This window comes from Trachemys scripta, chromosome 4 (genome assembly GCF_013100865.1).
Source record: "Trachemys scripta elegans isolate TJP31775 chromosome 4, CAS_Tse_1.0, whole genome shotgun sequence".
Classification (NCBI taxonomy): domain Eukaryota; kingdom Metazoa; phylum Chordata; order Testudines; family Emydidae; genus Trachemys; species Trachemys scripta.
Window position 1 is genome coordinate 81,504,107 of NC_048301.1, and position 27,267 is coordinate 81,531,373.

At 40.0% G+C, this 27,267-nt stretch overlaps 1 protein-coding gene across 3 annotated transcripts in view; it reads left to right on the forward strand.

Moving 5' to 3' along the window:
- The window catches only part of SHANK2 (SH3 and multiple ankyrin repeat domains 2), a 621,242-nt gene that overhangs the window by 63,566 nt on the left and 530,409 nt on the right, over positions 1–27,267 (forward strand). The gene's annotated exons all lie outside the window — the stretch shown is intronic.

Sequence of the window (27,267 nt, forward strand, 5' to 3'; positions counted from 1 at the left end):
CTTTTCTTTTCTTTTTATAGTTTTAAACTACAGTGTTAAGGACTTTTTATAATTCTTAGATAATTATATCAACATTTAACTCTTAAAATTTTTAATTGTGTGGACTACTACCATTAGGACAAATTCTGTCTTAATTGCCTTTCACAGCATGTAGGCCCTGCTTCTGCTCCTATTGAAGACCATGGTAAAATTGTGCACTTTGACAATTGGGGCCCCAGATATGAGGGTGATGAGTGCTTCAGAAAAGCTGACAGACAAGTTAAAGCATGCAACATCATTTCACGATATATTTGAGACCAGAATTTGGTCTGCAGGACTCTAATGCTAATTTCTCTGTGTTTCTAAAACAACTTTTTCTGTATAGTATCTATGAGGTGCTATCTACCACAACAGATCCCTCTTTCAATATTCTTTGTTCTAACTCTCTCCCATCTCATTTTCTTGAAGGTGGATGTAATATATTTCTTGTTTGCATTGTGCTACTCACAGCTCTTCCTAGAGGATCATTTGGAAGAGTGGCTATATTGCTATAGCCCTATTTCTGGTATGTTGCACTGTAGGCTGACAACTGGTAGAATTTAGAATTATTCTTTGAAAAAATTTCTTGTAGTAATCATTACTCATTTATAGGTGTATTGGCTGATTGCATTGGTACCTACACACTGCAATTTTGGTGCGTATAAATACACAAGATAGATATCACTGCAAATTAGTAGAGGTGGTAATAATGCAAAAACATTTTTTTTGCAAATTTGTTTACATTTTAAAATTAATTCTCTTTCGCAAATTTCATGTCTTTCTCATATTTATTTCTGTGAATATGTGAATCATTAAATTTGGCTGGTAAAAATGTTCATGGAAAGTGAATTTCTAAGTTGTTTATACAAGCCCTAGGAAAGATGTCGTAGTGTGAATGTGATGTTGCCACTAGTATGTGATATGTTTTACGTGCACAATTTATCACAAGAGTAAAAGAATTGACTGTATCACATGGATACTACCTCCACCTATATGGTGTATATATATCTTCAAATATGCAATGGATTTGAGAACATCATGATGGGTGAGCAAAAATAATCAGCCTAATTCCAAACATAAGGAGAAAAATAAGCAATATTTCATTATGAATTCAAATTCATTATTAATTATTTGTTCAGCTGTGCTAAATAGTCTGGGGGGAATGGAAAGACTTCAGTGGTATGTGTCTGAGCCATCAAGCCTGAGGCACAAAGAACAGGGGTTGCTCTGAAGGTAATTTGGATGGTATATGAGCAGCAAAAATAGACAACAGCATAGTTTGAAGTTTACTGGATGTAATGTTGTAAGGCTGTTGCTTACTTTCTAATTCTGGGGTGCCTTTTCTCATTCCTCTGCATTCACATTCATAGCACTCATGATCACTGCAAATGGGAAAAGCAGACAGTCACAAATGAGCATGTCGTGCTGCTTTATAATGAGAGGCAATGGAGCGGTACAGGTATGCGTGGTATAGGCTATAAATCTTCTTCTCCTTAAGTGCTGTGTTGCTCTAAGCTTTGAATAGCTAGAGGAATTAGAGTCCAAGATCTGATTCTTTGCATCTTTTACATGGTATTGTCTTGTGGATCATTGGGCTAGTCATAATTTACTTTTTTTAAACATAGTTGGGTGTATTTAATACAATATAACTTTATTTTGTACAGGGTGTTTCATATGAGTTATGGGATCGCTGTGATAAGTTTCCTTTTGACTACACTGGGTGCAGGATCAGGCTTTATATATCAATATTCTTTATGGAGTCAAATAATACAAAGTATCAGAGGGGTAGCCGTGTTAGTCTGGATCTGTAAAAACCAACAAAGAGTCCTGTGGCACCTTACAGAGTAACAGACGTATTGGAGCATAAGCTTTCGTGGGTGAATACCCACTTTGTCAGATGCATGTGATACAAATAATACAAAGACAATGATAAAATGAAAGATCAGTTGTAGAAGGAGGCACAGGTAAGGGAGGAAAGCTATGTTTTTCACATTAGTTTTGAAAATTGATAGCAAGTCGATGAGGAGTTAGAAGGAGTCTATTGCAGATGTTGGGGGCTGCAGAGGACGAAGGTTTGCTCACTGACATTGGCCCATATGTGGGAAGGGGCAGGTAAGAGGATGTCACTAAAGAAGCAGAGGAGGCAAGAAAGGAAGTAGAAAACACAGCTTAAAACCGGTAGCAGTTCCAGAACAGGCCTCTGGTCTTTAAGGTAGGCTGGAGTGAGTCCACCTAAGGTTTTAAAAACCAAAAATTCTTTGCTAGGGAAACTCCACTGGCTCCATTGGAGTTACACCAAAACTGTCTTCTGTCCTGGATGTGGTGGCAGTGGATTTGTTTCAGGATGGGAGTGATGAAGTTGCTCTTTGTGGTTTGTGAGAAGACAGGCTACAAGATTCTGTGCGGGCTGGAGTCTGGAGTGGTGGGACCTGTGTGTGAGGGAAGCATAGAGACTTCAAATGCTGTAGTGAGGGTGAATAGGTGAGAATTTGAGCTTTTGAGGTAGTGTTTCCAGTTTAGGTTGTTTCTTTCTTTTCTTTTTTTATTTGAAGAGGGAGAACTGAACAACTGTATACTTCTTTTATTGAATATTACAGAGAAAGTGAAATATTACTTTCAGATCACTTTTAGTTAAGGCATCTTGAGGTTTTGGCTTAATGTGTTATTTTACAGTCTCTGGCTTTGACATAGATTCTGTGTTTATTTCCCCATAGCTCTTACTGTGGAAAAAATATACCCAGTGTGAAATAAGGATATTTGATCTATAATGAATCATAGGTATGTGTAAAACTTCTACCAGTGCACGAAATACATTTTTAGATAATAAAAATAATTCTTAATACCACAAATGTTCCTTTACATAGTCATATTGCACTTCTTTTTACCTTCCATTAGTCGAAGTGGTTCATAGATTGTGTTAGAAAATTCCCTGCAACCTCGTGATATATATTTTACTCCTGTGTATTCCAGTTTCTTAGGCTAAATTATACAAATGTCACACCCTCCGTTCCTCCTGTGCCCATGTACAGATATTTTTCTGTTAATCTAAAAATTTAAACTTTTTGGGAGTGCATGAGGGCTTTATTACATCATTAAGATGAAATACCATACCAACCACACATAATAAAGACTGCATTTGCATTGTGTCATTGTGACCCTAAAGAGCATCCCTATGCTAGAAGGCAAGAGGTCCCTGGTATCTAGTAGTGAGTTTCAGTTGGTCTGACCAGTTCAGTGTACCCCAAGTCACTATTTTTATAATATGTGTGTAAAAGGTATCATATAATATGTCATTAAAAAACTAATAACTCACGAATCATTAATATTCTGGTGTGATGTATGTACAGTGAACCCTCAAAGGATTATATAGAGGTGATGGAATTATACTATAATGTGTTTAAAACAGGCATTTCAGGGGGAGCTGATAAACAGGTTTTCTCCAAAAAAAAGAAAAGAAAAAAAGGGAAAGAGGCCAACACCTCAAACCAGAAGTGGCCAAATTCAATGGGCTATTCATTTGAATCGGAGGTTGCAGAAATTGGTCGTTTGCAGTGTAAAAATCACCCCCGGGAAGAAGACTGCATGGAGTCTACACCAGACAGCATGGCTTCCACATCCAGCAGGAAAAAGGAACTCTATCTGGGGATACATTTAAGAACAATACATTTCAAAGGTTTATTGGTCTAGATAGCGAGGGGGAGGGAACTCCTAAGTTATCTTACACCTCAGGAGACAACAGGGCCGCCCAGGGGGGGGGGCAAGTGGGGCAATTTGCCCCAGGCCCCGGGCCCTGCAGGGGCTCCGCGAGTCCTGGTCCGGTGGCAGTCTGGGTCTTCGGCGGCATTTCGGCGGCGGGGGGCCCTTCAGTTGCTCTGGGTCTTCAGCGGCATTTCGGCGGTGGGTCCTTCAGTGCTGCTGAACACGCGGAGCGACTGAAGGGCCCCCTGCTGCTGAAATGCTGCCGAAAACCCGGACCGCCGCCAGGTGAGTACAAGCGCCGCAGCTCCCCCGCTTTGCCCCAGACCCCCTGAATCCTCTGGGCGGCCCTGGGAGACAAGGAAAGCCAGCGTTTTTGACTCTGGGGAGCCTGGTAAAGAGCCAGGCAGTCTTTGCTGGAAAAGGAAAATTGGTGAGGAAACTACCTTGAAGAAAGACAGTAGTTTAAGTTAGGTCTTATCTATTAGAAAGTGTATTTTTATTTCTGTTTGTTTGAAACCCTTTCTGTCTTTGGGCTTGTCTACACTTAGAGCGCTGCAGTGGCACATCTGCCCTGGTGGAGCTGGGCTGCGGCAGCATTTAGTGAAGATGCTACCTTCGCCAATAGGAGAGCTTCTCCCATTGACGTAGGTACTCCACCTCCCCAAGAGGCGGCAGCTATATCACTGGGAGAAGTTCTCTCGTGACATAGCGATATCGCCACCAACAATGATACCAGCGTAAGTTGGTAGTGTAGACCAACCCTTTATCCCTTGAACCTGAACTCACTTAAATCTACATATTTTTGTTTAATAAACTTGTTTTACTTTTACTATAAACCAATTCAGTGCTGTGATTAAAATAAGAATGTCAAACATCAGTTGAATTAATGAGCAGTATTGTATTGATTCTTTAAAGGAGCAAAGAACTTAACTTCTGTGAGTGTTCTAGGAGAGGGCTGGACACTGCAGGGAGATGGTGTTGGGGAAAATCAGGGCTGAGGCAGCGGTGTTACTGTCACTCTGCAAACAGTAACTGGGTGGTAAAAGCCAGGGTGTGACCTGCATGGTGGCTGTTGTTGTCTGTGCTATGAGCCACAGCAGCATAGCATTTAAGGCACGCAGAGTTGCAGAGTAGGTGGTGACACATTCCCGCACTGGTCTGGGTTAATCCCCAAAACTTCACAGTTTTCTTTCTTTCTTTCTTTCTTTCTTTCTTTCTTTCTTTCTTTCTTTCACATATATTAAAATAAATACACATCCAGATATTCTAACCCTGATGGCTTGTTTTTCCTGATGGCAAACCTCTTTGCCTTCAGTGGTTCAGGATTTCATCTAGAGTGAGAGCCACTAGGTAGCTCGGGCTTGTGTTGGTCAATCTGGAAGTTTTGAGAACCCAGGGAGAAGAATTACTGGGCCTACCTGTAACCAGAATCATCATTTGAACCATGTCTATTCTCTACTACAAGAGACACTACAAAAGGGACAGAATCAGGTTAAAAATCATAGGCTGGATTTGCACCTTCATGAAAGAAATCTATCTAGGGGAAAGGAAATGCCATGTATTTCAGGGCACTGAATTTCCTCCCGATTGTTCTGTTGTGTGGTGCTCTGCTCCCCGAGCCCCTTAAGGAAACCAGGCCTTTCAAAAGCACAGTACCCATAGGCATCACTGCTTGGTCAGTGCAGCTCCTCTTTACTCTTATGACAGCTGTTATAACAGAGGCTTCTGGCTGTAAGATCCTGTATGATTGGCTATGTTCGTCACCTACATATGATTTAGAAAGATCTCTGTAACTGTTGTTAGGTTTGTGCTGGTAAAGGCTTACATTTGTAGTCCTGGAGTCTGATTTTGCTTAATTTGTATGACCTGTTGTTAGGAATATTTTAGATCATGATTCAATCAAGGTTTTTCAAGCGCTTTTATATTCCCTTTGCATTCCTTGATTAGGCTGTTATAATTTCACTTGTTTGAATTTCCTAAGTGTTCTTTCATGAAATCACAAATGGTAATGAATTCACCTAATCAGGCTTTAAAGGGGTACCATCAACATGAAATCTAGTCAATTACAAATAAATACATGAGTAAAAAATATTTCTTGTCCTACACCTGTCCCTTGAGTTCTCCTGTCATTCTCCCCTGTTGCTGAGTTAAAGGTCCACACAAGCAACAGGGGAAAGTGATGATACAAGAGAAACATTGACAGTGAGTAAGTGAATAAATTAGGAAACATTTTTTTCCCTAGGGGAATGCCTGATATAGATAGGGTGACCGGACAGCAAGTGTGAAAAATCGGGACGGGGGTGAGGGTTAATAGGAGCCTATATAAGAGAAAGACCCAAAAATCAGGACTGTCCATATAAAATCGGGACATCTGGTCACCCTAGATATATGGTCCTTACTTGAGCAAATCTCAAGTGATGTTTTGCGTGAGTCAGGACTGCAGAATCTGATTTCTGTTTAATGTGTAAATATATGTTTAATATGTGTATATATTTTGAGGGCAGAAATTAATTCTCTAAGACATGAACATTACTCCTAGTGGGAATGGTGTACGTGAAATCAAGGACAAACAAATTAACCTGATAATTTTATTGCAGTCTTTTCTTTCTTTCTTGAAAAGAAAGTGTGACAGACTGACAATTTCCTGTAATAGCCTGAACAAACCTTATGGAATTAAGATAAATTGTATTGAATTAAGTTAAACCTTTTTGAATTAGGGTTAATATCTTTGGGATTCATTATATTAAAATGCAACCGTGTAGGTGTTATTGTGTAATTGTATGTATTTTCATTGGAAGAAATAAATAGAATAATACTAAGGGTGATTAGGCAAATTCATGCAGGTTGTGACATCTCCAGAGAAGCCACCCTTGTGGAAAGGTGCACCTATATTAGTACAAACTGGATTCTCCAGAGACCAACAAAGTGTTTTTTCTTTTTTTTTTAAATAAATAGCTTGTTATTAAACTGACTCAGGGCCTTCTTCCTGATCGAGCAAATGGACCGGATCCCTGGTCGATGGAGGGCCTCCGTCTTTAGGGTAGGGTTGGAAAAACTGTACCTATTGAGGCCTCATAAGACTGTGTTGTTCTGAGCTGAAGCCGTGATGAACTTGTAACCATAAGGAGATCCCTTGGGTGGGGTGTTGAAGGACTGCTCCTGCCAGAATCCATGTTAGGGTGAACTTTGGTAAGCTTATTAGCATGCATGTAGATCCTTTATTGTCTTTTAATATGTTTTATCTGTAATGCATTTTGTCTTAAGAATGAAGTAGGCTTGCAAGGGAAGTTCTGTGCAGTACCGTATATATGTAGCAATTACATTAGTTAACCGTCTCTGAATATAAGGCAGGCAGGTGTCCTTGGGCTACCTGTCTGTGGTGGGAATAACACAGAGTAGGCAGGGAATTGCACAGCCTGGAAATACCCTGCTCAGAAGGGAGAGAGATTCAGGTCTCCACCCAAGAGAAGAAACAATTGGGGAGCTGGAAGCCTCAGAGTGGGTGCCCTTGCTGAGCCACCAGGGGGAAATACAGGTGCTGTTGCCCTGAACTGTGACAGGAAGCACAAGAACACTACCCCGCCACCTCTGCCTTTTTTGGTCACAGTGGGTAGTTCTGAAGAAAGCATGTGAAGGATCTCAGTGTAATAAATTATTACTTCATTTCTTATTCTTGGGAGAGATTGGCTTCTAGTCTAACCCTATGCACAACTTTGGTGGTATATAGAGGCCATCAACACACTTCCATAGACTGCTGTTAATGAAGGCACAGTCGTACTGCTGCCCCATTACAAAGCTTGGCCTTGGTGACTGCTAGGGGAGGTGTCAGGAAGTGTTGGGGTGTGCCATGTAGAGTGACCAAGGTATACGTTTTTTGACCGGCATGCCCAGTCGAAGAGGGACTCTGGCAGCTCCTCTTAGCACCACCGACCAGGCCATTAAAAGTCTGGTTGGCGGTGCTGCGGGTCTAAGGCAGGCTAGTCCCTACCTGTCCTGGCACCATGCTCTGCCCTGGAAGTGACCAGCAGGTCTGGCTCCTAGGCTGGGCGGCCACGGGGCTCCATGCACGGCCCCAACCTGAGCACTGGCTCCACACTCCTTTTGGCTGGGATCTGCGGCCAATGGGAGCTGTGGGAGTGGTGCCTGCGGGCGAGAGAAGCTTGCAGAGCAGCCTGCCACACCTCCGCCTAGGAGTCAGACCTGCTGGCTGCTTCCAGGGTGCAGCGCGGTCCGTGATGCCAGGACAGTCAGGAAGCCTGCCTTAGCACCCCTGCTGTGCCACTGACCAGAAGCCGCTGGAGGTGAGCCTGCATCCCAACTCCCCAAACCCGTAGCCCCCTCCTACACCCCAAACCCCTTATCCCTGGCACAACCCCAGAGCCTGCACCCCCAGATGGAGCCCTCACCCCCCTGCACCTCAACCCTCTACCCCAGCCCAGAGCCCCCTCCCACACCCTGAACCCCTCTGCCCCACCCCCAAGCCTAGAGCCCCCTCCTGCATCCCAAACCCCTTATTTCCAGCCCCACCCCAGAGCCCACACCCCCAGCTGGAGCCCTCACCCCTCCTGCACCCCAACCCCCTGCCACAGCCCAGAGCCCACTGCGGCACCCATAACCTCTCATTGCTGGCCCCACCCCAGAGCCTGCACCCCCAGTTAGAGCCCTCACCCCCTCCTGCACCCCAACCCACTGCCCCAGCCTAGTGAAAGTGGTGAGGGTGGGGGAGAGTGAGCCACCAAGGGAGGGAGAATGTAGTGAGCAGGGGGGCAGGGCCTCGGGGAAGGGGCGGAGCAGAGGGCATTGCCTCATGGAAGGGGTGGGGCTAGGGTGTTCAGTTTTGTGGGATTAGAAAGTTGGCAATCCTAGTGCTATAGGAATTCTGGGCTGCAGTATAACCCGAGATGGGCTTCCTGTAGCTGTTGTAATTTACCTCAAGGATTTTTTGGCCCCTGGAGCAGCCCAAAGTTAGGATGGCACATAAGCTACTCTTGTCCCTGCCACTCCACTGGGCTATGTCATATGTGCTACACCTCCTGGAGGCATAGCTATGAATCAGGCCCACTATGTTCAAGGGAAGCTGATCTTTATTCCTGATTGTGCCAACACCCTGTTGTGTGACTTCAGGTGAATTACTTCACCTCTCTGTTTGTCAGTTTCCCCATGTGTAAAATGGGGATGATGATATTTCTTTTCCTCTGAAAAGCACTTGGATCTCCAGATGTAAAGTACTAAATAAAGAGCTAAGTATTGTTGTTATTGTTTACTTAACTCTTGTATTATGTGAAGGGCAAGGAAGAAAAATGACTCTCTTAAACAAACCATATACCTTCTTTCATAGTGAAATTGCAATGAAACCTTTTGTCACATGCAGAATTTCAGCTTTTGTTTTCTGTTCGGTCACCTAAACCTTGACCATGTTGACAAAACCGTGGAAGCTTTATGGTAGGCTGACAGCAGTATAGGATAGATTTACCTTTTTTTGCCGTGTGCTACAATGGAGGAGGAATGGTTCAGAATAATCTAAATCCCTAAGCCAAAGCTATTGTAACTCACTGAAAAGGTCTGGTGCTCTGATCTGATAGTTCTGCAATTCTTGGGTTGGGCACATTCATGTGGTTTCTGTCTAATGCAGAGGAGAGACTTATCCTTCAAGGCACAGCTAAGGAAATATCATTGTGCAAGCTGGCCTGTTATTTATTTTTAATGTTAAATGCAGAACTACATCTGGCCGTTAAGCCAGTGAAGGCTTAAAGAGTTTGTTGCAAATCATGCGTTGTTTGTAAATACTTGTATCCATTTTATTTTATTTTCTAGGTCTCTATTTTGTCTGCATACCAGATATATACATAAATCTCATTCAGTACTTTTTTCTACTAACAAGTGAACATTGCTTAGTCTGGTTATTGAAGATAGTAAGCAAATCTAGGTAGCTAAGAGTATACTCTGTTAATTTCACTAACGTTTTTTGACCTATGTTGGAACTTGCCTACATTTTGTCTGGGTAGAATTTAAATTTCTATCCCCTGAATCAAAATCCTGGAGATCAGGTTTCAATGGCCAGTGCTGCCACTGACTTCCTCGGTGACCTTGGGCAACTCATTTAATCTTGTTGTGCCTTAGTCGCCATCTGCGAAATGGGAATAGTAATTCTGCCTCTTTCCCACCTTTGTCTGTCTTGTATATTTAGAGTCTAAACTCTTAGGGACGGGGGCTGACCCTTACTATCAGCTAGATTGTAATCTCACAATCTGCTTTAAGTAAGGGGCAGAACAAATACTGAATTATGGCTCTAATGGCATGTCTACACTACAAAAAATAAATAAAGCCCACAGCAGTGAGTCTCAAAGCCTGGGTCATCTGATTAGGGCTCATGGGGCTCGTGCTATGGGGCTAACAATAACAGTGTAGACATTCAGGCCTGGGCTAGAGCTGAGCTCTGAAACCCAATGAGGGAGAAGGGTCTCAAAGTCCAAGCTCCAGTCCAATTCCAAATGACTATGCTGCTATTTTTGGCCTCACAGTGTGGGGTTGAACTGGGCTTTGAAACTTGTTGCTGTGGTATTTTTGCAGTGTAGATGTTCCCTGAGCTGCAATTTAGTTGATGCTTTCCCCTTGCTCCATGAGGGAAGTAAGCTCTTTTTTCATAGCACAGCTATTTTCCCCTCCATGCTGGTTCAGGAGTGCTCACCAATGTTTTGGGGGAACAAGGCTGGCACCTCACTTTTGTTCACCTTACTGTGTAGAAAGGGGATTAGTGACTCAGCAGTTTATGCACTGCCACCCATGATGTCAACTTACTCCCCTGCATGAGCAATCTGGAAGGGTCATATTCTCTAGTCCTAGCCTTGTACTGTGTGTAGCACAATAGTTTTGATCTCAGTAGAGGCATCTAAGCATTACTACAATACACATAATAATGATCCAAATTAACTCATATTTTGAGTGGTGCCATAGTTCGGTTTGCATCATGGGTTTGGCATCAGAATTATCTTTCTCCACACATCTCTATTATTATCTAATATAGATGGGCCCGAGTGGAGGATTTCTATATTTCAAAATTTGGATCTGTTGCCACTCAGAAAGAAAACAAAAAAATTCAAAATGATCCACAAAAGGAAATAGAGCCCTGGCTCTGGGGCAGTCTACATGCAGGTTGCTGCAGATCTTGGAAGCCCTGGGGTTCCTGGTCGTGAGGCAAACCTCCTGGCAGAGTACCAAGAAGCAAAGCAGGCAAGCTGGCAAGAAACCAGGCAGGTTTCCGATGGAACACTACCTGGATTTCAGAAAAAACTTTATTAAAATTGATCTGTTTCTGAAAAAAAAGTTAGATTTCAATGAATCAGCAAATTTCAACAAAAAAATCTTTCATCTGAATTTTACTGGCCAGTTCCAGTTATTACATAAGATATCTGTAATCCTACTAAGCAAAAATTAGAGCATCATTTTGAAGTTTCCTTTGTCCTGATTGGGAAAGTCTTGCTCGGACCAAAACATTGTCAATGATAAGAAATAACAATGGTTTTGGCTAAGCAGCAAATAAATAAAAGAAGAACCTAATAAAAAACACAGAGTTCAGGTAAAACTTTAATATATAACAAGCCACAAATGATGGAATCAGCTTACCCATATGCTGGAAAAAAAGAGAATCTTCTTTTGGTGAATTAAGTGCCTTGATCTAATCTATGTAACAAGGCAGAGACAGCATTTCTCTAATAAAATTTAATTACCTTTGTATTTGAAGTATCACAAAAATGTTTTCCTCATGGACAATGATGGGAAAAAAACCAGATAAGCACAAACAGCAAATTAGTAAGCAGCTGAGCTATCCTGCACTCCAGGGAGCTGGACTGGAGGTGAATATCTTCAATAAGCTCTGGGTTTTTTCTCCTCCTGTTGCAAATCTTTTTTAATTCCCTTGTGTCCTTTGCCTTCCACATATTAAAGTCTTTTTGATATTTACGTAGCCAAGTACAGACAGAGGCTGGAAGCAGAAAGGCTGGAAGATAATATTGCTTTCCCAAAACGCTTACAATATTCAGGTAATGAAGGGAAAATATCAGGGGAAAATGAGCTTTTTCCAGAGAGAGAATTATACTTTATCTATTACTGTATAAGTAAGAAGGGAAAATGCACTTTTAAAATCAAAGTAGTGTATTACTTCAATGTCACTTACAGAGAACTGTGAATATCTAACTATTCATACAGTAAGATTCTCCTTTTAAATAGTTGAGGAAAAAACATATTGAGATAATAAAACACAAACTCTTTCGTATGTTGATAGCTATGCACCTTTTAAGATCTTCAGTCCAGGGTTTGGTAGATAAACTATAGTATCCGTTGCTTTTGGGGTCTTTTCATGAACAAAATAAAACATTGGTGGCTGTATATAAATTGAGAAGTGTTATATTCTTTGTCTTTTTAAACTTTTGAAGAATTTTCTGTTAAGGGGGTTGATGAAAACATCAAAATGTATTGAATAGAGAGGTGTATATTGTCTGAGTTGAAGGTAATGCATTTGCAAATGTACTAAAGTCACTATATATATCATTCAGTGCAGAAACATATGAAAAGTTTTGTGTTATGGACATTAATTTCAGAAGTGCAATTTTCTTTTGAAGCTAACATTATAGAAGGTAGCTACATTAGGAGGTCTAGGGAAAAAAATAAAACTGTTACACTTTTGAATAATAGCTTTATTGGAATTCATGCAGCCAATCAAAATGCAATAATTTTCATATATCATCTAATTTGTTAACATTGTTGCATTTCTAGAGCATAGCACAGAAACATGCTTAAGATCTCTGGAAGATATGAGCTGGACTCATTCAAAGGAATTTACTCATGAATATCTCTGTTTGTTTGTTTTGTTTATTTATTGGCAAACAGAGGCTGAAAACCAGAGACCCTAACTAAACTGCCATGGAAATGAACACAGACCATGGTGAAACCTGCTTTGAGACCACCCAAGGGACCAGCCAAAGTTGATTGTGTAGAACAGGTGGCCTTTAACTAAAGGTCAAACAAAATGTGCTGGAAACCATGGTTACTTAAAAGAAGGCACTTAAGACATTGGGTTTCCAGAGGGAGGTGGCCTTTAGTACAAGCTTCACTATAATTACTGTTTATAAATACTTAGTATAGTTTATCTAAAGAGGAAGTTTGATTTAGAGAGAGAAATAGTATAAGCCGAAAGGAGCAAAATGTCATTTTTTCAGTACCTTGATTATATCACTCTCTACGCTGTATCTTTACGCTGGCTCCATCTTGCCTTCAGCTTCAAGTTCCACTGTCTCAACCTTATCTTTAAGGCCTTGGACAACTCTGTGCCACGTACAGATTTGCTTTCATCTCCTCCTCCACCCTCTTTGCTCCTTTTGCATGGAACAAGCCACCTGCCTCTGTATCCTTCTCCCAGACTTTGTACATTGAGTAGTCTCCCTCCCCTGGATTCTGATGCATGAAAACACAAAATTACACACTTAAGTTCATCACCGTTCAGAAGAACAGTTAAGCATGTGCTTAACTGTGTGCACATGCTTAAAGTTAAACACGTGCTAAAATGCTCCCCCTGAATTTTGAAACAAAACCAAACCAAACCAAACTCTGCACTGAGTAGAAATCTGTCTTCTGGTCACCAAATGGATTTTTTTTTATTTGAATTTCTGGTCATCAGGGCATGTCTACACGTACAGCGCAGCTGTGCTACTGCAGCGCGTCTGGGGAAGATGCTCAATGCTAATGGGAGAGAGCTCTCCTGTCGGCATAAAAAAAACACCCCCACAAGCAGCAGAAGCTATGTTGACGGGAGAATCTCTCCTGTCAACATAGTGCTGTGCACACGAGCGCTTATGTCGGTGTAATTTATGTCACTCAGGAAGTGATTTATTCACATCCCTGAACGACCTAAGTTCTGCTGACATAAGCTGTAGTGTAGACGTAGCCTTAGACTGTAAGCTCCTTGTGTCTGTGATCACCTTGATTTTCCTTTGTGTTCTTTACAGTGCCAAGCTTACTGCTGGCATTCCATAAATAATATCTGTAAGAAGTACTATAACTTGAAGGCCTTACGTTTATGGAGCCAGAAAGAATAACAAATCAGTCAAAAATTTAACTCACCTAGAAATCAAGGTACATTAAAAATCATGAAAGCAAATCTATATCTCCTGTCTAGAGACTCCAAATACAGCATGGGAATGGGAAGCTTGTACCTGATCCTTATGCACACAAAACTTTCACTGAAATCACTGGGGAATTTTGAATATACTAGGATTTCAGGATTGGGCCATTAGTTTGTACATATCTCTAGCCAGAATAAAGCGATAAGATACTGAAAGAAACTTGATAGGAACCAGTCTACAGTAATTTTTTCTAGCTCTCTGTCTGTCTGGCCTATTGATTGATATAGGTTCTATAGCTATACTGTAGGGATGTTGTTGGTTATTAGATGTGATTAGTCACCATTAGTACTCTAGAGGTTTATAAAATAAAAAATAGAAAGTCTAACTGGACTCATCACCTATTATTTAGTAAACATAAAGATTCAGGGTAACATTTTCAAAAGCACTAAAAGGCATGTCTACACTACGGCTGGGAGGTGTGATTTCCATTGCAGGTAGGTAGACTCCTGTTTGCACAACTAAAGGTAGCATGGCAGTGTGGACATTGCAGCATGGGCAGCATCTTGGGCTCAGATCAAGGAGATTTGGTGGACTTGGGAAGCTAGCTGTAGCCACCAATAGTGCGGCAACATCTATTTTTTGCGTACTTTCTCGAGCTGAGCTAGCCTGAGTCTGTCTCTCCGTGCTGGGAACCATATCTCCCAGCTGCAGTGTCGACAGACCCTAAGGGACTTAGGAGCCCAGGTTCCATTTTAATAAAGCAATTTAGGTACTTAGAAGTCTAAATACTATTGAAAATTAATGAGATGTAGGAACCTAAGGCTTAAGGCACCATTGAAAATAGGTCTTAGGCTCTTAAGTCACAGGCATTTTTTGAAAATTTACTTAAGTTTATGAAAACAGCTCAAAGCTTTATTCTTAAGTTAAAGTTTAGAATAGTAAATTCATTCTCTTTCTACAGACTCATCTGAGATGACCTTTATTGTTTAGACACAGTATAACAGTCCATATGTGGTACCATACATTTAACTGTTGCTTACTATGGGCCTAATTCTGTAAACTTTACTGATATAAGTAGTCCCTTTGGCTTCAGTGGGCTATTTGTTTGAGAGAACTATTAATGAGAGTAAGCCCTAACTTCCATTATTTACTTTTGATAAATAAACTATATATTTTTTCAAAGCTTTAGAACAACGACGAGTTGGGTATATGGCCACTTTGCTGCTCAATGGTCATGTTTTCCATTAAAGTATATCTATTAATTATCTTCCATGTGCTACATATGGTAATTGTGAGTATAGCTAAGGGAGGGACTAGGGATATTACTATTGTAATTATTTATTATTTATTGATTACTGACAGTGAACTCATTGCTTTTCAAGCATAAAAACATCACGATTCCTCCTCTCTATCATATTCATTGTTACTGTATGTTACCTTTAAAAGTTCTGTAACTGGATGTTTTAGAACCCAACACTGCAAGGTACAGAGCTCTTCAGCTCCCACTGAAGACAAATGGAACGGAGGACATGCAGCACCGTGCTGGATCAGGTTATAATTTTGTTATCATCTAATGGGTGAGAATCATAAAGTAACCAGCCAAATACATAACAGTAGCTTGTGAATAAATGGAGATTCAAAATTCCCTTCATACTGTTCTTTTATATTTAAAAAACAAAACAAAACAAAAACAAATGGTTGTTTTGTGGCCTAGATAAAATAAGTTGGTTGCCCCAATACAGTTTCTAGTGGATAAGTTACTGCTATGACTATTGTCACCTGTATTGATCATCACAGCAGAAAAGCTAAGGACTGAATGAGTCGGGAGTTATGCTTGAGTCAGGTGGGGCCTATTGATGGGGCAGTAGGAAGAGCATTGTGTCGCTATTGCCTGTGTTGTATCTGTTTATCTGTAAAACATTTCTTGGAGCTTATGGTGAGGAACTGGGCAAATATACATAGCCCGTGTTTTGAAGCATAATTAGATGTTTGTAAAGTGCTTTGAGATCTATGGATGAGAGGCACTGTAAAAATACCAAGAATTATTATTATAATGGAAAGTACTAGGTTATGTCCTCTCAAAGGAGAAGGCAAAGAAGAATTCTACTTGGTGTGGAAGGATGTTATTCCGTGTGCCTCAGCACAAATCTCTCCTTTTAAAATATATTTATTTAGATTGCTTAGTTATGTAACACAGAGGTAAAAAAAGCATTAACAGCCAATGAGAACAGTCAGCAAGTTAGAAGCAAAGAATGGAATGGACACTGGAGCAATAAATGCAGATTTGTGGGAGTTCGAATAGCAAGCTATGACATAATACTAGTGGTTAAGTACATAAATACAAGTAGTTATGGGTGAGCACAGAAAGCACAGTTTTATAATAAATTAATAATAATGCCTAGCATTTGTATTACTTTTCACTCATCAAGCAAGTATTATTCCCGTTTTACAGGTTGGTGATATGACCTCCCAAGATCATGCATCAGATCAACTGCAAAACTAGCTATCCCAAGAAGCAGTCTTGTGAAAATGCATATCAGCCTTCTCACAGCCTTGATGTATAAAAGATTTTGTTCTTTTTTTCAGTATCTCAAAGCCCAATATTGACTTCAGTGGAAATTCCCTGTGCAAAATGCTTGCAGGATCAGATCTTTAATATGACAACGTGTAATGTCTTATACAAACCACAGTATGTCAACAAAATACTTAAGTAAAAGCTTCTAAAATAGTCTGGCAAATTTCTGAGTGTCTTAAAGAATCTTGAAATGATTATTGCAAGTCATCAATAATGTTTAAGGTAGTAAGGCCAAAACTGAAGGACTTCAAATATTCCTGGCTGAAGCGTATCCTAGATAATATGAATAAAAATTACAAGATAAATAAACGGAGATAATTTTTGTATTGAGACTGCATGAGGGCACACAGCATTCACAAGTTGTTTTATGGTCATCGATTTCATTTGGTGTTATCCTTATCTGAAGCTTTTTTTTTTTTTGATTAACTGTGATGTTTTAAGATTATTTCAATTCCTTGTGAAAAGATAGGGTCCAGTGAGTTTCATTGAGTGAAATGCTGAAAGTAGTACCCTGTGTTTCTAAGCAAGAAATACAAGAAGATGTGCTGTTTATCAGAGTAGAGTTTCCCTAGCCTTAAAGGCAAAATGCCTCCTGGAAAAACTGCCATATTCCTAAAACCACCTCCAAACTTGGTTGTACACTTAGTTTCACACTCCTTGTTTCTATGTCAGGGATCGGCAACGTTCGGCACGCGGCTTGCCAGGGTAAGCACCCTGGCGGGCCGGGCCAGTTTTATTTACCTGCTGATGCAGCAGGTTCGGCTGATCATGGCCTCCACTGGCCGTGGTTCGCCGTCCCGGGCCAATGGGGGCAGCGAGAAGAGGACTTTTCCAAAGACAATTGAGTTAATATTCTGCTACTTGCTAGCTGGTTGTAAGCAAAATGTTATCAGGGTGAGTTAACAATGTTATAAGTTTGAAGTGAGATATATTTGTAGGTTCCAAATAATAACCTTTGAAGTTTGTTTTTTTTAAAATATAACTCAGATCTTGGACTTGGCCACTGTTATATTGGAACTTGGCTCCTTTCCCATACTTAGGTTTGGGAACTAGTTATGTTTAGAGCTGCCTTACAAAAATATTTTCTGCTTCTAAGTGGAGGTCCTTTCTAACCTTCTTCAGCCTTATCTTCATAGGAAAAAGGTATGTTCTTATTTTGAGTTACAAGGTAGTTGTAGTAGTATTAACCCTTTGGCAGGTCAAAGTAAAATTTAGACTCGCCTCATGTCTTTTAACTTGACCTGCTATCACACCTGAAAGCTACAAACTGCCTTGTTTTCACTAGGATTTTACCACATGCCAGTTACCATGTGTTATCTAACACAAGATAAGAACACACCTTTTTTTCTTGGTTTTGCTGCAGTCTTCTAAGCCTTTATCCAGGGTGGATTGATTTCAGTCAAGGCGCTTTAAATCAGCTATTTAAATCATGATTCAAATCACCAAGTGGAAAGCCTTGATTTAAATAATCAATTTTAATCAACTTTTCCATTTGTACTTCAGTTATTTTCTAAAGAAAGGTGCATTCTCATTGGCTGATATAATCATTAAAACATCACTAGCTTTGGTGAATGATATACTGCATATTTACTAGATAATTAACTTTTTGCTCATGCTTTGTGTCAAGCTGCATTAGGATAGTAACTGGAATTTAATTAAACACACAAAACAGCATACAATTTTTTTATTAAACAAAATGAGCCCTTAATACAGTACATGACCTATTGTGTCCTATTTTTAAAGCTTGACCTGAAGAATTAGAATCAGGGAAAAAATGTATTTCTCTATTGAGAAAAGCAGCTTTTAACTCAATTTTTTGATAGTCTCATGGATTCAGCATATTTATATTTTACTTAGATGTTTTAAGAGATTATAAGAAGTTTAAACCTTAACATATTTTGTATTAAATTCAGATTTAATCTTAAATAGGTTTATTTTTAAAAAGAAAAACTTATAATTTAAACAGCAAAATCAAAAAAATCCAATTTAAATAAAAAAATGATTTTTTTTTCAAAAAAATCATCAATTTGTAGCCATCCTGCCTTTATCCATCAAAGTAAAAAACTTTTGCTGCCTCAGATATTTTTATCCTCAAGAATGCACTTGAGTGGATTGTGGTTTTGAGACTATACCAATCAGATTCCACTGAAGAGGGAAGACTACTAGAGGAGTTAGCTTCTGAATTAATAGTATTGAGAACCTTCCCAAATTTGCTTTGGGATCTAGAATTATCTTGTTATATGCTCTCATACTTTGCAGTTTCTGTAGCCTTCTTACTAGTTGGTAAGTTACAAAATTATGATATGTAAATTGATTTATTTCCTGACCACTTGATTGCAAATCCCAGATTGTACATGCTCTCCTTTCATCTCTCTGTTATACCAGCAATAATATAATAATGATTTAGTGTACATCTGTGTACAAATTTGACTTCTAAATTTCTCTTCTCTTCTTCTTGCTGTTCAGGTGCTGTTTGTTGAACATTTGGAACCTGATTCTTCTCTACTTTGTCATACCAATTTTATGTCAGTGTAACTTCAATGAAGTTATACCAGCATAAAACTGCTGTAATGGGGATTATTTCCATTGACTTTAGTGAGCTTTGTATAAGGTCCTTAGTCACCATCAGACTTTGTTAATAATAACCTGCAGATGGTTATTGGCACAATCATACTATTGGAGCAAGATTGTACCCTACCACTCATATATCAGTTTCTTTTTTATCTGAACTTCTCTATGATCATAATTTCAGTTTGCACATTGCAGCATATTGAGATTTAATTATAAACCGAGTATTTCTATATAAATCTATGATATATGGGTTGCATCATATGGTACTGTTGTGATCATGATATCTCTGTTCTGATAATCAACAAACTTTAATATCTGCATTCAGCAGGCTGTCTGGACTTTTAAAGTATAGATTTTTCTCCTCTGTCAGTTAATTTACCTAGCTTGAAACTACTTCTGCAAAGTGATCTCATATTCTAACCTCCTTCTAACTGGCCTTTCTTCTGCATAGTGTACAGAGGTGTGAATGCATTGGGACCATTCCCCACAGTCTCTCTCTTAAAATCCATCTGAATTATTTTCTTGTTTTAAACGCATCAGTAGTCACTGGAGAAGTCCCAACTGATCTTCTCTAAGATGTTGGCTTAGTAACATGGGGTGTGTGTGACAAATCTGCACAGCCTAAGTACGCTCCTCAGAATACTGGCAGAAAGGCTGCCTGTTACTTTTCTCTCAGGACTGAGACTATTCAGGAAGTAGACTCCTGTTTGTCTCTCTTCAAAGTTAATTATTAAATACCTTTTTCCACCAGTTGCTACTGTTCAAATGGCAAACTTTTCCCACAGTCCAGTTTGTCCCCTGACAACAATGCTATTTCTGTAACTGAGAAGTTTCCACAGGTACATTTTTAACTGTTTGGAAAGTAATAGTTTGGATAGATTGTCCCCTTCCAGCAACAAAAATGTTATTGCAAAAATGAATGTTTGCATCAAAATCACACTGCTCTTGTCAGGACTGGGAGCTTGTAATTCCTGAGTTTGAATCCCAGCTCTGACACTGACTTCTTCTCTGGCCTTGGGCAAATCACTTCCCGTTCTTGAGCCTCAGCTTTCTATCTGTAAAATGAGTCCAATATTTATTTATTTACCAGACTAATAGTATAGGATTAATTCATCAATAAACATAAAGTGCTCTGAAGGGGACGTTCACATGGAGCCCTAGGCTGCATTCCTTGAAATACCACAACTCTCACTCAAGTCAAGTAATGCAGAATCAGGACTTTAATGCTTATTTTTATTACTGGCATGCAGGAAACTTGGAATTAATTTAATGGGTTCTCTCAACACCTGCACAGGGATCCTCTGTGTGTGTGACTCTTCCGGTTCAGTGTGGAAAGGGCAGGAGAGAGGATCAGCTACCTCTACAGCACTATTGTTCTTTCCCTGGCCCCTGTGGAGGGTGCCTCTTGAAGCCAGGTTCTGCAGGGACTCAATAGACTGTTGCAGGGAGTGGGTGGCCTCAAGTTGGGTCTGGTTTGAGCCAGAGGGATGCATGCCATTCCTTCACTGGCCCTTAGAGCTTAGTAAGAAAAGAGAATATAACTTTTCACTGTAGTCTTTGTTCCTTCCCTCCCCTTTAATGGGGAATTCATGTAGCATGAGAGGTCACGGAACTGGATGCCACAACTGCTTCAAAGGTGAAGGATCTCAGTACAGTTCGCCTCCTACTGACTGCCCAAATTTGTGGCTTTGGGGCAGATACTAGGGTCTGCCTCACAGCACTATTCACTCATCCCTCTCCTCCCCACCATGGTATGCTATCAGGGAATTTCTGTAAGGCAATCCTTGCAGAACTTTCCTCCTACTGTGAGTGTCATAGGTGCTGGAACTAGGGGGGTAGGGGGGTGCTACAGCACCCGCTGGCTTGAAGTGGTTTCCATTATATACAGGGTTTACAGTTTGGTTCAATGGCTCTCAGCACCTCCACTATAAAAATTGTTCCAGAACCCCCGGGGTGTGTGTATTAGATTTTGGCCAGTGTTCATAAATAAGGCACTTAGGGACTGATAGTGGAAAGAGTTGAGTTGAGTTGGGAAGGCTCAACTTTTCTCAGGACGAACAAAAATTATAACATAACTGTTAATATTGCCATGGTTTGAAGTTTTTTTAAATTTCCTTTGTATGATATATCTCTGGTATGTTTGTGTGTATTCTATTCTATTGATATTATATATGTCTATACCTGATTACATGAGTATGACACACATCCCAAGATGTGTTTGTATCAGAGCTGTTCTGATCTCCTTAAATATAAAAAAATAATGAGGAGTCCAGTGGCACCTTAAAGACTAACAGATTTATTTAGACATCTGAAGAAGTGGGTTTTTTTACCAACGAAAGCTTATGCCCAAATAAATCTGTTTGTCTTTAAGGTGCCATTGGACTCCTCGTTGTTTTTGTGGATACAGACTAACATGGCTATCCCTCTGATACTTAAATATCATAACCTTCCATAAAGATTTAAAAGAAAGATAATCAAGAGACATTTTAAAAAAACAAAAGTAATAAACACAAAAGGTTTAACACTAACCAAACAGTCTAGGAGATTCCAAATTATGGTTGATGCTTTTCTCTTATCTCTCACCACTCTTCTTTTTGTTCAATGAAGCACATCAATCATATGTGAAACTGAATTTCCTGACTTTCATTGATTTGTGCCACAGTCCTAATGTTTTTAAATGTATTTTTTCCTGATGTAAACCTTTTTATACTAAAAACAACCACTAATGTGCTATTTAGAGGAAGGATTGTCCAGTGGCTAGGAGACTAGTTTAGTATTTGGGAATATGACTGCAATTTGGGAAACCTGGCTTCAATTCCCTGCTGTATCACAGACTTCCTGTGTGACTTTGGACAAGTCTATGCCTCTGTTCTCCATCCGTAAAGTGGGGATAATAGTACTTCACTGCCTCCAGAGGTGTTTTGAGGATAAATACTTTAAAGCCTGATGTGCTTTGATATCTACTTATGAAAAGCACTAAGAGATAAGTATTATTATTAAATTACCACAAAATGCAGTCATATTGTACTGTTCTTAATTCTAGGTAGCAAAGATTATATTTTTTCCAGTACAGAAAAAAATGAATTCCAGGCAGCCACATTAGCTACAGATAATTAATATTTTGGCCATATAATAGCCTTCAGCAAGCAAGACCAATTAAGAAGTGTGGTCCAGTGAATAAGGCATTGGACTGGGCATTAAGGAGAGATGGATTCTGTTCCTGCTCGGTCACTGACTCTGTGACCTAAGGCGAGTCACACCACTCTGCTTTTCTTCTCACCCTTTATCTTTCTTGTGTATTTAGATTTTAAGATTTTTCAGGGCAGAGACTGTCTCTTACAATGTATGTATACAGCACTTAGCACAACAGGGTGCTGGTCTCAGTTGGGGTTCTGCTGTAATACAAAATAATAATAATGATGCTTTATGGAAAAGCCTTTGGAATATAATGGGGACAAAACCAAGACAGTTGTAAAATGTAACAGGGCTCTGTCAGCTAAATTACCAATCTTATCTCAGCCATAATAACCAAATCAAACCTCTTTTAACTTGTTTAAAAACTGCACCAAATTACAGTTTCATGCTGCTCACAGCCCAAACAGCAAAGCTGAACAGAATTGTCTGTGAATTTCACTTCACAAGTTTGGACTCAAATGTATTTGGTCTTCTTACACTCTGGCTGGGTCTACCATACTCTAGGAACTGTAATTCTTCATCAGTACAACTCTTCTGTTGGTTAGGTCAGACTGTGCCTGAACCTTGCCTAAACTGTTGTTTTCTCCTTTGCTACCACCACAGGAGCTGCAGTAATGAGGAATTATAGTTCTCCTTTTTTTGCCAGTGTAGATACTGCTTTTCACTCTCCCCTTTCCTACTCCTGGTTCATTTCTCTACACCCCGAACCCAAACAGTCAGGTGCTTCCTGTCGATTTGCCTTGTTGACAGTCCAAGGAACTCCTGGTATGGCTTCACTTTTTATTAAACCTAATTGCTTGATTCTTGGGTGCCAGAGATTCAAGTGATTATTCTCCTCCACAGTTCCAGCAATGGCTCTTTAGCAGGTAGATTTTACTTGAAGAAAATCATGCAGCAAAACTTGGGAAGTTTGAACAGATCAACTCTTCCTTTGCGTGCTGTTTAGATGTAATTTATCAACCCTATACAAGGTAACTTAAATCCACTACCCTGCATTCTTCTTTGAGTAGTGTCCCTGTGGGTGCTCCACTTCAGGTGCGCCTGTGCCCTGTGCCTTTGATTGGAGATTTTGGGGAGAGGTGCTCATTCGGCCCGCTCATGTGCCCCACACATCCTCGTGGCCCACATCGAGCCCCCCTGTCTTTATAGATCAGTAAACCTTTGCAATGTATTCTCTGAAAAGTGAAACCCAGGCCAACCTTTTCTCCCGCTGGAGCATAGATGCCATGCTCTTGGCTTGATAGCTTTACCTGATATGTAGATATACCTTCATAGTCTCTGCTTGATGCCTGGAGTGGTCAGAGAAGCAAACATATTACTTTGTATAGGGCAGACCTGTTTACCAGCTCCCCTGACATGCCTGGTTTAAACACGCTTCAAATCATAATTTCAGCATATAGCCATCATTCTTAATACACACTACTTACGTGTATCACACAAGACTATTAATGATCGTGAGATATTAGTTTTCAAATGATACCTCACAAGGCATATTTTATACAAAATTATTACAATAGTGTGTAGGGTGTGAATACAGGGTCAGAACTGCATTTTCTCTATTAGATTTCTCAGTGAAGACAGCCTTCCTGGTAGCAATCACTTCTACCCAGACCCCCCATTTATGGTACTCACCAGAGAGAAAATGTCACTATGGGTTGTTCCAAGATTTTTACCTAAAGTATCCTCAGAATTTCATATTAATCAGACCATTCATCTCCCACCCCCCCCCCCCCCCAAACCACATCAAAGTATCAAGAAGCCATATTCCACACCCTGAATGTCAGGAGATCATTAGCCTTTTACCTAGATTGAACCAAATCGTTTAGAAGATCTTCCTACTTGTATCCATTGTGGACAGAAACAAGGGTTTGGTAATTTTGAAACAAGTTATCAAAGTGGATCTCCAGATGCACTAACTTCTGTTACAACAGAACTCATGTTCAACCCCTTTTGAGAGTGATAGCACATTCCACAAGATCACTATCTACATCTATAGCCTTTCTTAAGGATGTACCAGTTTCAGACAGCTGTAGAGCAGCCACTTGGTCCTCTGTTCATACTTTCCCTAATCACTATGCCTTGGTGCCTCCGGTAAGATCAGATGATGCTGTAGGCAGTGCAGTTCTCTCTTCTGTATTGGACTCTGCACTGAACTTCCTGCCTCCTTAGGGAAGTACTGCTTAGGAGTCACCTGAAGTGGAGCACCCACTGGAACGCTACTCGAAGAAGAAGGAGAAGTTACTCACTTTGTGCAGTGACTGGAGTTCTTCTAGCTGTGTGTCCCTGTGGGTGCTTCCTACCTGCCCTCCATCCCCTATGCTTCAGAATCTCCCTTGGGGGACTTTGCAGTGGAGAAGGAACTGAGGGCGGTTCACTCACGTAGCCCCCTATAGCCTTGGCACGAGCACGAGAATGTGTGGGGTGCAGGCTGAACGAGCACTACTACCAAAAATCTCTGATCAAAGGCACGAGGGCACATGCATACCTAAAGTGGAATACCCAGAGGGGGACACATCTCAAAGAACTCTAGTTACTGCACAAGGTGAAAAATACTCTCCATATATTACCTGTTGAAATGGTTATTAGGGAGAGACAAAAAATGTGGTATTTTTAAAAAATGTGTTTTCCTAGCTGTCACCAGCTAATCTGTTTTGCTCTGCTACGTATTGACCTAGTATATTTTGGCTACATATGATTTAGTATCAATGGATGAAAAAGAAATCCATTGAAATGTTTATTCTTTCTATTGACTTTGGAAAGGTACTTTGGAAAGCCGCATTAATCTACAGCTCACTGAAGCAGTAAAATACTCCCCCAAGAATTTTCTTTTGTAAATAGTCTGCATTAAACTGTTGTAAACTGGCTTGCTTTCAAATATTTGAATTTACTCTTTTAGTCTTCATTATTAATTATAGGTTTATAGCTGAGAATAGTAACACTGGTGCCCACAGTTAGTAACCAAATGGAGTTGTCCTTGACCAGCAATAACAGGATGACATGAATTTAGACTATTTGGTGTGCTTTTGCAATGTTTGCCATTAATCTCCCATGAAATTGGAAGCATTGGGCCTGACTTTCCATTGCCCTGTCCCTTGTGTAGTCATTTGCTCCACTGCAAAGTAGCATAAAATGTTAAATGTTACACCCCCTTTGCGTTCGAATTGCACTGGTGTAATTGATTGCACAAGGTGCTGGGCAATGGAGAATCAGCACTGTTGAATGTATTTGGCTCAAACTGGATCCTGAAACACCATAGTAAAATGTTCTTCTAGTATTTCTCTACCCATTCACCAAATACGCTATTTCCCTGGGGCCCAATAGTGAGGTCCTTACACAGACAGGTCAAAGATGGATCTTAATTTTTATTCAGTCCTGGCTCAGGCAAACTGCCACTGAAGTCAATGGGAGTTTGTCTGAGTAAACTGAGCCAAACTTAAATATGGACTTTAGGATTTCCCAGGATGTCTTTGTTGACAAATCTACTCCCATGAGAGCTTCATGGCATAGTGAAGTTAACTCAATAGCCATTTGTGGTAGGGAGATCATGTTGTCTACAGGCTGGGATATCATGACTCCTGGATTCTGTTCTAAACTCTCCCACTGAATTGTTTTGTGAATGTCTTTGACCAAATTGATCAACCTTCTGTGCTTAGCTTGCCTCTCTTACCTGTGGTACTTGCCTCACAGGGTAATGTGAGTAAAGCTGGTTGGGAAATGATTTTTTCTCCCGTGAAAAATATTTTTTGTTGAAAATGTTCTTAGATTTGTTTCGGGGTTTTAATTGAAAAACAGAGAAAAAATATTTGGTTTTTGGCAAGTGAAAACTGAAAGATTTTGGTGTTTGGTTGGCAAAAAATACAAAGCAATTTTAAAAATGAAAATCTGAAGACTTGAACTGAAAATGGATATTTACGTTTTAGAAAAAAGGTATTGTGTGTTGAAAAAAGATCAAAAGAAATTTTTCTACCAGTTCTGCATATGAAGATGAAGATGAAGATGCTATAGAAATATAAAGCTAGACACCTTGGTTCAAAGCTACTTAGTTTACAAGTGAAAATATGTTTGGTTTTAGCCTACTCCATACAAGATGTTTGCCAACATCACAAATATCTGTACTCAGTTTAGCATGACTGAAGATTTGCTGTAGCCAGGATTGCAATAGTGTTGGTGTCAATGGATACTTACAGGCCTGGGGCAAGGCATCCACTATATCTACATGCACTAAGTCTGCCTCCATGCAATATTATCAGTCCTTCACATCCATGAAATAGTCTGCATATTTATACAGTATCCAAACTCATGAGTCTCACTCAAAAAGCCTTTCTTTGGACAATTTTCCCGCTACCTCCCCATCATTCATCAGTGAACTGTACAGGCAGTCCTCAGACTTATGACACAATTGGTTCCTGAAAATTGCATCGTAAGTCGAAACGTCGTAACTCTGAACCTCAATATACTCCATTGCGGGACTGAGCATAGTAAAGTTTAAACCAATTGTCATAAGTCAAATCAGGGTATCAGTTCAGAAACGTTGTAAGTGCCGTTCGTTGTAAGTCGAACGTTGTAAAGTCGAGGATTAGCTGTATTTCAAATAGTTTGTGCCTGTCAGACCATTCTGTTCTTTTAATAATGTAGCTTTTTTGAAGTCATATCCATACATTTTGTACAAATAAGACTCATAATACACCAGCCATTCTGTTAGCATTACATTTAATTTGGAAACTCTTTTTATATCTACATTATTCTATTGAAAGTAATGTTTGTACTGGGAAAACTACTCCCTCGAGTCAGACTCAATCCAAATGCAGTTTACAACATTACCATTTAGGATCAAGCCTGGTACTCTTGTCATCTGTTCTGGATCCTTTTGAAGATTGGGTGTGACGTGGAAGAAAGGTCATCTCTCTTCCCCCCCACCCCTCTTTCTTTAGTGAACTGCTAACCACATTATTTCCATTGCACTCTGCCAACTCATACAAATGGGGGGAGGGAAAAAGAGGTAAGAGAAAACAGATAACTTCATTGTTAAGTGTACATTAGCTTAAAAAATACACTAAAACCTCAATCTGAACCATGTTTGAAACTTTACCT